This window comes from Hypomesus nipponensis, chromosome 25 (assembly GCF_054491055.1).
Source record: "Hypomesus nipponensis isolate SF chromosome 25, ASM5449105v1, whole genome shotgun sequence".
In the NCBI taxonomy this organism is placed as follows: Eukaryota; Metazoa; Chordata; class Actinopteri; order Osmeriformes; family Osmeridae; genus Hypomesus; species Hypomesus nipponensis.
The window spans coordinates 3070001-3080000 of NC_140385.1; the positions used below are offsets into that span (position 1 = coordinate 3070001).

The window sequence follows — 10000 nt, forward strand, 5'->3', positions numbered from 1 at the left end:
AGAGAGATAGAGAGAGGCAGGGGGGCAGAGTCAGAGAGAGACAGAGAGAGGCAGGGGGGCAGAGAGTCAGAGAGAGACAAAGAGAGGCAGGGGGGCAGAGTCAGAGAGAGGCAGGGGGAGAGTCAGAGAGAGGCAGAGAGAGGCAGGGGGGCAGAGAGTCAGAGAGAGGCAGGGGGGGAGTCAGAGAGAGGCAGAGAGAGGCAGGGGGGCAGAGAGTCAGAGAGAGATAGAGAGAGGCAGGGGGGGAGTCAGAGAGAGACAAAGAGAGGCAGAGAGAGGCAGGGGGGCAGAGAGTCAGAGAGAGGCAGGGGGGCAGAGAGTCAGAGAGAGATAGAGAGACAGGACAGAGAGACAGGACAGAGAGACAGCACACATGAAGAGAACACATTTGTTGACTCTAACTGTATACAGCCTGTTAAAGCAGTGACACCACACACACGTTTACACAAGTAAACACACACGCAACACATGCATGTATAGATACACTGGACATGGAGTTAGCATGATAGCCTGTTAGTATCCTGACTCACCCTAGGTATGAATACATGAATAATGTGTCTGTTTATTCTCTGTCAGTCTGCTGGTTCTGGTTCTGCCTGAGGTTAGGGTCAGTGCTGACTAACCAGCAGGCCTTTCTCTCCCCATCTCTCTCCCTCCAACTCTCCCCCCATCTCTCCCCCTCCAACTCTCTCTCCAACTCTCTTTCCATCTCTCAATCCTTCTCTCCCTCCAACTCTCCCTCCATCTCTCTCCCCCCATCTCTCCCCCTCCAACTCTCTCTCCATCTCTCCCCCTCCAACTCTCTCTCCATCTCTCAATCCTTCTCTCCCTCCAACTCTCTCTCCATCTCTCTCCCTCCATCTCTCTCCCTCCAACTCTCCCTCCATCTCTCCCCCTCCATCTCTCTCCCCCCATCTCTCTCCCTGCAACTCTCCCCCCATCTCTCCCTCCATCTCTCTCCCCTCCATCTCTCCCCCTCCGTCTCCTTTTCTGATCCTCTGTTGTCTGTCTCTCTCCCCTTTTCTTTAGCAGGCCGTTTCTCCTTTTTCTCTGTCTACCTCCCTCTTTCTCCTCCTCCTCTTTCTCCTCCTTTCTCCTCTTTGTCCTCCTCTTTCTCCTCCTCCGTTTCTCCATCTTGGAGACAGTAATAGCGCCAGGAAATGACAGCACAGCCAACCGGCAGGCGCCATCATCTGTAGCGACAGGTCCCTTGGTGTCTCGCTGCCACCAACGCATCCTGGCGCTACGCTAATTAGCATCAGGCTAATTACCGGGGCCAGTCTTCCCTTATGCAAGTGGCATGCTATGGTACGCTAATTAGCATTTGGCTACTTGAACGGGCGGCAGAGGGTTTTTTTTGCTCCACGTTTTCCAGAACATGTTCAAGCTAAATTAAGGTATGGGCTCATTTGCCCCTGGGTTGTGGAGACTTTGCGTGGGTGTCCAAGTCAAGCACACAGCCAGCATGTCATCAGCATGTCATCAGAAAGCCAAATTAGCCTAGCGTAACCCTAGCACGCCTTGATATATATGTGCTGTCAAGGAGCTAGCTGAATCTCCTCTATGGAGCTCTACGGCTGTCGGTTCCTAGCGAACTGAAGAGAAGAGATGTGAGAGGGTTTGGGGAGGGTGTCAGATGGGGGCAGTCTGCCATGGCAAGCTCTACAGAGGGAGACAGGGGAGAGTAGAGGAGAGAGAGGATAAGAGAGAGAGAGAATGAGAGAGAGAGAGAGACGAAAAACAGAGAGCGTGACAGAGAGAAACAGACAGAAACAGACAGAAGAGAGGGACAGACTAGAGAGGGAGGGAGAACTCCCGCCTCAGGCCGTGCTCCAGCCCGCGTTCATGTCAGCCCCAGTGTCTTCCTGTGTTCCCTCTGTCTTTACCTGCACCTGTGTTCCCTGTGTCTTTAGCTGCACCTGTGTTCTCTGTCTTTACCTGCACCTGTGTTCTCTGTGTCTTTACCTGCACCTGTGTTCTCTGTCTTTACCTGCACCTGTGTTCCCTGTGTCTTTACCTGCACCTGTGTTCTCTGTCTTTACCTGCACCTGTGTTCTCTGTCTTTACCTGCACCTGTGTTCTCTGTCTTTACCTGCACCTGTGTTCTCTGTCTTTACCTGCACCTGTGTTCCCTGTGTCTTTACCTGCACCTGTGTTCCCTGTGTCTTTAGCTGCACCTGTGTTCCCTGTGTCTTTACCTGCACCTGTGTTCTCTGTCTTTACCTGCACCTGTGTTCTCTGTCTTTACCTGCACCTGTGTTCTCTGTCTTTACCTGCACCTGTGTTCCCTGTGTCTTTACCTGCACCTGTGTTCCCTGTGTCTTTGATGAGGGATGAGGGGAGGATGAGGGGAGATGAGGGGAGGATGAGGGGAGGATGATGGGAAGGGATGAGGGGAGGATGAGGGGAAGATGAGGGGAGGATGAGGGGAAGGGGTGAGGGGAAGGGATAAGGGGAGGATGAGGGGAAGATGAGGGGAGGATGAGGGGAAGGGATGAGGGAAGGGATGATGGGTGGGGAGGGATGAGGGGAAGGGATAAGGGGAGGATGAGGGAAGGATGAGGGGAGGATGAGGGGAGGGATGATGGGTGGGGAGGGATGAGGGGAAGGGATGAGGGGAAGGGATAAGGGGAGGATGAGGGGAGGATGAGGGGAGGATGAGGGGAGGATGAGGGAAGGCATGATGGGTGGGGAGGGATGAGGGGAGGGATGAGGGGAGGGGAGGATGAGTGAACGTGGTTTCCTCTGTCATGTCTCAGGACTGAAAGGTTTCTGCAGAGGGCTGATGAGTGTTATGTTTACGTGCGTGTGCGTGTGCGTGTGCATGTAATGGTGTGTGTGGGTGTGTGTGTTGCCTCTGAGTGCCCCGGCCTCCACATTGCAGGCGCTGTGTGGACAGAACGGAACACACACAGCATGCACAATGAGGAAACAGCAACACCCGCTCAGTCGGACAGCCCCATTGGCCGAACCCTCATATCGGCTCACGTGGTTGGTCAGAAAGCAGACCGCGAGGAACGTGATTGGACACTTTATTCATGCAAAGCGCAACAGGGAGCACAGGGAAAAGGGCTCAACAGTGATCCTGAAAGATGTGGACGTCTGCAATCAGGGGGCCACTGCTGTAGGAATACCCAGAGAGGAGGAAGACTGGGGCTGCATATCTTCGTCTGAACCCCCCCGCAGTGCGAGGGAGGAGAAAACAAGCCCGACTCCAGCATTCTGAGACCAGACCCCAACATCCTTTGTTCAGGTCTTTGTTTGAGCATTCTATTACAAAACCATTCTAGCACATGCGGCGGGTATTCTATTAGAGGGCGTTCTAGAACATATGGCGGGTGTCCTATTAGAGGACGTTCTAGAACATATGGCGGGTGTTCTATTAGAGGACGTTCTACAACATATGGCGGGTGTTCTATTACAGGAAGTTCTGGAACATGTGTCAAGGCATTCTACTGTGCAGACCACTTATCTATTCCCACCTGCCCCTGGTCGTTAAAATCGCTCAAACACTTGAACCTATTTGGAGGAGAATGAGGCGAGTTTGTTTGTCTCACCACCCTTAGCGTACTGAGCTCAGGCGTTAGTCTCACTGCAGTGGGAGCCCCAGATGGTTAATGAGAGCGGTGTTACCCTCTACACACACAGCCCCAACACTCTACTCAGGTACGGGGAGAAGGGGAGGTGTGGAGAGAGGGAATCTCGTCACCCAGATAATGATGTCACATTGCGAGGTCAAGTCAGCTTAGCAGTGGCTAATGTTTCATCTGCATTCATGCATTAGCATCGCTCTCTATTTCCACCTCCACCATCACATTACAATGCCCTGCTGTTAGCTGTTAGCTTCTTTCCCTTCTGTGTGTTGGCAGATGGGACTGAGAAGGACAATGGAATTCATATACTTCACAACGCCATACTGTGTGTACCACTCTCTACTTTTAATGTTCATATTAATCTGTTAGAAAGACAAAAAAATATATAAAATAAATACAAAGTGTCAGTTCCTGGTAATGTTTAAATTCTTTGCATATTATTATTATCCTATTCTCAGCAAATGTCTCACTTTTTAAATTATATTTATGTATATTGCTTCGATTGCTGTCGTTTGAAACTGCATGGTGTGCAAGTTAAAAAAACTCAACAAAAAAAAGCAAGACAGCGCTCTTCTGTATTCTGCAGAGGCACAGTTACTGTGGGTGACACACTAAACAACACACACACTAAACAACACACACACTAAACAACACACACACAACCTCAATCCACAGTCTATTTACCAACCACCCAATCTCACTACACACAAACACACACACACACATTCAACAACACATATGCATACACACAACCTCAAAAACACATCCAGTCATATTTACCAATCCCCCAGCTCACACACACACACACACACACACACACACACACACACACACACACACACACTACAGTAGCGGCAGAATCATGCAAATCTCATCATGAGTCTTCTCTGCCTGCTCAGTCAGTGAAGCAGGAAGTATTCAAATGAACCATGTGACACAGGGCCGGTGAGTCATGCAGAACTAACCCAACGTGCCCAGTGGTCAAACAAGGCTGCATGCCACTAAACCATCAGTGGTTAAACAAGGCTGCATGCTACTAAACCATCAGTGGTTAAACAAGGCTGCATGCCACTAAACCATCAGTGGTTAAACAAGGCTGCATGCTACTAAACCATCAGTGGTTAAACAAGGCTGCATGCTACTAAACCATCAGTGGTTAAACAAGGCTGCACGCCACTAAACTATCAGTGGTTAAACAAGGCTGCATGCTACTAAACCATGTCCTGAACAACGACTTGGTGTGGTCCAGAGATAGGTATCAAGAGACAGTCCCTCTCTTTCACTCTATCTTTCTCTTTCCCCTCTCCCTCACCCCCTCCCCCCCTCCCTCCCCCCCTCACCCCAGCTCTCTGTCTGAACTCGACACCGAGGGCAGTAGCAGTGTTGGCTTGGTCAGGGCAGGCCTATGAAGGAAGAGCTGGGTCTTTGAGCTTTCTGTGTGTGGGGATTGGAACACCATGAAGGTGAATGTGCCAATGAGGAATCAATCCTCCAGATACAGTCCTATTTACCAAATCTTCAAAGGCTGCATGTCTGATCGGGTTAGAAGCGTGTGTGTGCGGGCGTGCGTGTGCGTGTGTGTGTGTGAGAGAGATCAGAGAAAGCATTCAACTGAGTTTGGTCAGCAATGAGTCAGAGCAGAGTTTTTAGAACGGTTGGTGCTCTCCCAGAACCTTTGTCAACCTTCTAGAAGGCTCTGTGACGTTCTCGAACTTGGTGTGACATTCCGATGTGTGTCTGTGCGAGTGTGTGTGTGTGTGTGTGTGTGTGTGTGTGTGTGTGTGTGTGGGGGGGGGGGGGGTGGGGGGGGGGGGGGTGGGGGGGTGTTAACTAGGTGTCCTGGGCGAGGATGCACAAGCATGTTTGGTCAGCTGTAGAAGAAGAGAGAGTAACAAGGAGGAGGAAGATGAAGATGATGAAGGTTTTTTCAGATGGCTCCGCTGTCATATCTTCAAAGCTTCTGGCCATTGCTGCACAGTTGCGTCAGTTCTCAAGGACATCAACGTGTGTGTGTGTGGTCAGTGTGTAGGTGTGTGTGTGTCAGTGCGTGTGTCGTCTGTGTGTGTGCCTGTCTGTGTGTGTGCGTGTGTGTGTATGCGCCTGTATCTTATTAACTGGATGTATTCAACTGGTTGTCATGTCAGAGTGTTAACATTGTGTCTCTATGTTCTGAGGCCCAGATCCCACACACACACACACACACACACAGAATAATAAGCCTCACAACGTCTTTACATGACCCACCTCATGCATGCAGAATGTTAAAGTCAGGGGCCAAACACACACACCCCCACACTCCTCCACTCGTTTCTCTTTTTAGCTCTTCCTCCCTCTCTCCGTTCATCCTCCTTCTCTCCTCTTTCCATCCTTTCTTCCTGTCCTTCCTCCTTTCTTCTCCTCTTCCCTCCTCCCTTACTCCCTCCATCTGTCCATTTCAACCTCTTCCCTCCTCCCTCCCTCCAGACTTGATATACCTTTACTTTCTTCCTTCCGTTCCAACTTCTCCTTCCATCATTTCTCATTTCTGCTGAGTCAGTGTTTGTTGGGGTCCAGGGTGTCACATTCAAAACAACTGGAAGAAACTGAGGGGAAGAAACTGAGGGATGAAGTGGAGAAAAACAACAACAACAACAACTACAGCAACACTAGCTGGACTTAAAGTCCCAAACCAGACTTGAATTAATTTAATTAGTCAAGCGGGGCTAAAGCGGTTCCATAAAGGCCAATTTCAGCTCACGCATTCCTATTAATTCAAGTCAGATTTAAGTAGTCAAGCTAATTGCGCATGCACTCTATTCTTTAACAGCCCGAAAGGTAAAACATGGATCTTACAATCCACCACAGCAAAAGCAATGTACATTGCACACGGCCAAATGACACGTCATGATTTACATGAACAATACCCTATGTAGGTCGAGGTCCTTTTTTAGACCATTACTTCGTTGATTAAAAAATAGACTCCCTCTAAACAAATCTAAATTGACTTTTTGACATTGTTTTAAATAAATAGCCTACTATTCATCAATACATTACCCAGCAGCCTAACCTTTTGACATGGTTGTTGTGTCGGGAAAATAGAGGACAGATGTAGCCAATAGATTTAGGTTTGTTTTGCAATTGTAGCCTACTGTGAACAATTATATCACAATGATAATTAGACTCTGATAATTTAGATTGAGATAGGCCTATGCCTGATGCCTAAACATTTGAAATCACAAACTGTCATAAAGCCATACATTTAACGTGGCTTTATTGCACGGTGGCCGACGTGCAAACGCTCTGCAACATAATGAAAACACATGCAAATTGACAAAACACAAGCAAATTAAGAAAACATCTTCATTCATTTGACAACACATGCACAGCATTCAGCAAACGCGCTGCAAATACACACAACACAACCAAAGACATAAACGCGCTGCAAAAAGGAAAGCATGCAAACACTAACCCAAACCCCGAAAACAAGCTGCATCCAGATCCATTTGTTTTCGGGGTTTGCGTACTTTCCTTTTTGCAGCATGTGTCTTTATTACCAGCATGTTTATGTATTTGGTTGTGTGTATTTGCAGTGCGTTTCTTAAATTGCGGGGCGTTTGCGCATGTCGGCCAGCGTAATATTGTATATCAAATCATTTTTTATCATTGTTTTATGCATTAGGCTAAATGTTGTAGCCTATGTAGGCTATTTAAGTTGATTTTCTATAAATGTAGCCGACATATTGAACTGATGAGAATGAGAAAATGAGAATGTCCGTGGTCATCGTTTTCCCGTTGGGTCAGTGTTCCAGGAACGTCTGGTTAAGCAAGAACACGCTTTAAGCCTGACAGTTAGCCTGCCCCGGACCAGGCTAGTTTCGAAGGATGAGTTACCATAGTAACTGAGTTCGAACTATGTTGAGCTGGGCTTTATGGAACCGAATGAACTACAAATGAGTCTGACTAACTGACATAAGTCTGGCTCCTTCAGTAAACTTGCCTTATGGAACAGGCCTCAGGGAAACAGACCCTCATTTATCCTCTTGTCTTGTATGAGGATGTTGGTGATGGACAGCTGCTATCTCTGTCATGCTATCACACACACACACATTCATGCATGCACACACTCAATCCCACATCCATATCATCAATACCCGATCACTGAAAACTGATTAAGGTCGGTGGAGGTCAACCAAGAAAGAGGAACTATGAAAACGGTGGAGAGAGAGAGGTGGAGGGAGAGAGAGGTGGAGAAGTAGATAGAGAGAGAGAGAGAGAGAGAGAGAGAGAGAGAGAGAGAGAGAGAGAGAGAGAGAGAGAGAGAGAGAGAGAGAGAGAGAGAAAGCAGGAGCAATGCTTTGGTTTAATGTCTGCTTTAACTGGACATCCTGTAAATTGTTCTGTTCAGTACTGTACTCACATGTACAATACTAAAGCATAAACACACACATGAAACAGACCTTGCGTGATCAAAGAGCTAAGCAACCAGACCAACAACCTGCCCAGAGCCTGCATGAAAAGCACCCTGGAGATAACTGACCATGCGTGTGTAAACACACACACACACACACATGTGCACGCTGGTGCTCACTGAAACACACAAACGTTAAACACACACACAAACCACAGTTAACACACATCATGAATACAGCTCTTTCATTACACGGCCTCCCACTGGTTATGTTTAAAAGCTTTCACTTAGAGGGAGAAAGAGAGATGAGGGAGGGAGGGAGGGAGGGAGGGAGGGAGGGAGGGAGGGAGGGAGGGAGGGAGGGAGGGAGGGAGGGAGGGAGGGAGGGAGGGAGGGAGGGAGGGAGGGAGGGAGGGAGGGAGGGAGGGAGGGAGGGAGGGAGGGAGGGGTAGAAAGGATGAGTGATAGAGGGAGAGAGAGGGGGGAGGGAGGAATGGCCCATACATGAGCCATTAAGATTTGTCCCACCTCTTTTTCATCCATGCACAATCCACCTCTCCAACTAACCCTCCATCCTGTTTTCCTTTATGGCTCACCCCCATCCCTCTCTCGCAGGCATGAAGCAAGCGTGCACACACACACACACGGACACACACACACAGCATTCCCTTATGATTTAACACTGAGCAGGTGACGATGGACTCATCCATTTCAAGATAACGTGAGAGGAAAGAAGTCAAATGAAGAATCTCACCACCACCTCCTCCTTCATCACTCTCCCCTCCACCACCTCCTCCTCCACCACCTCCTCCTTCATCACTCTCCCCTCCACCACCTCCTCCTCCACCACCTCCTCCTTCATCACTCTCCCCTCCACCACCTCCTCCTCCACCACCTCCTCCTTCATCACTCTCCCCTCCACCACCTCCTCCTCCACCACCTCCTCCTTCATCACTCTCCCCTCCACCACCTCCTCCTCCATCACTCTCCTCCTCCTCTCCTTTGTTTTTTTGGGGGGGTCCCACAAAATTGGTGTGTTTCATATGCAAGACGTTGGAAGGGCTTAATATAATTTTCAAGAGTGATATTATGTCCGAACAAAAGATTCAATAACAGAAGAAATGTGTCACGGATTTGTAATACGAATCAGTATCACGAAGCAGTCTTCAGAATATTTTGAATTTAAATTTCAGGGGGACTGCGCTAACGCTAATCTCTATGTAAGCAGATGAGGAGCAGCGCTAACGGTGACCTTCAACGAAGGAAGATGAAATCATTGTTATGAAAGATCATGAAAGAAGAGTAGAGTTTTATGATGGGAAAGGGGAGAAGAGTTTTCAGAGGAGAAGAAAGAGAAAAGGAAAGGAGAGAGGAAGAGAAGAGGGAGGACAGGAGATAAGGAGAGAGGAGAAGAGAGAGGAGATAAGGAGAGAGGAGAGGAAGAGATGAGATAAGGACAGATGAGAGGAGCAGTCGAACATATCTGCATGGTCAGTGTTGTTGGTCATAAAGGGCTTGATTCTTTCCCTTTACTTCCATTTGAGTTCGCGTGAGCAACTATGCAGTTTACCTTACCAACACACACACACACACCAGGGCCAACCAGGGCCAACCTGCTGACGGCTTGAGTTCTACAATCTGCATGTCCTCTTAGTTGTCACGCTAGAAGATTCACAGAGGGGGCGGGAGTAAGAAAGAAGAGAGAGGAGATTAAAATGGCGGCAGACAAAGAGTGAGAGTAAAAGAGGAGGGCTAAAATTGGCAACAACAACAAAAATGTTTTAAATCACCATCAAACCCCCGCAGTCTACCCTTCACAGTATGCGACACACATACACAGTGACACACAAACACATACACACTGACACACACACACACTCAGACAGACGCACACACAGCCTCCTGCTTCTGTCTGTCACGGGCCCCGATGTTTACGTCTGCATTTCTCCGCCTTCGGGGAGTAGGTGTTGTGGACGTCATGTCGGACCTTCCTGTCAGCGACTCGGGGGCAGGGACTTCT

General features: G+C 48.7%; 1 protein-coding gene across 3 annotated transcripts in view; it reads right to left on the reverse strand.

The window, feature by feature from the left end:
* htr2cl1 (5-hydroxytryptamine (serotonin) receptor 2C, G protein-coupled-like 1) overlaps positions 1–10000 on the reverse strand; it is a 53644-nt gene that overhangs the window by 35665 nt on the left and 7979 nt on the right. For 2 of the 3 annotated variants that reach the window (XM_084691345.1, XM_084691344.1), the window contains exon 1: positions 6068–8260. The exons of the other annotated variant lie outside the window; for it this stretch is intronic. The gene's annotated coding sequence lies outside the window, so the exon portion shown is untranslated. Of the gene's footprint in view, positions 1–6067; positions 8261–10000 lie in introns of those variants that run through there. 3 annotated transcript variants of the gene reach the window in all.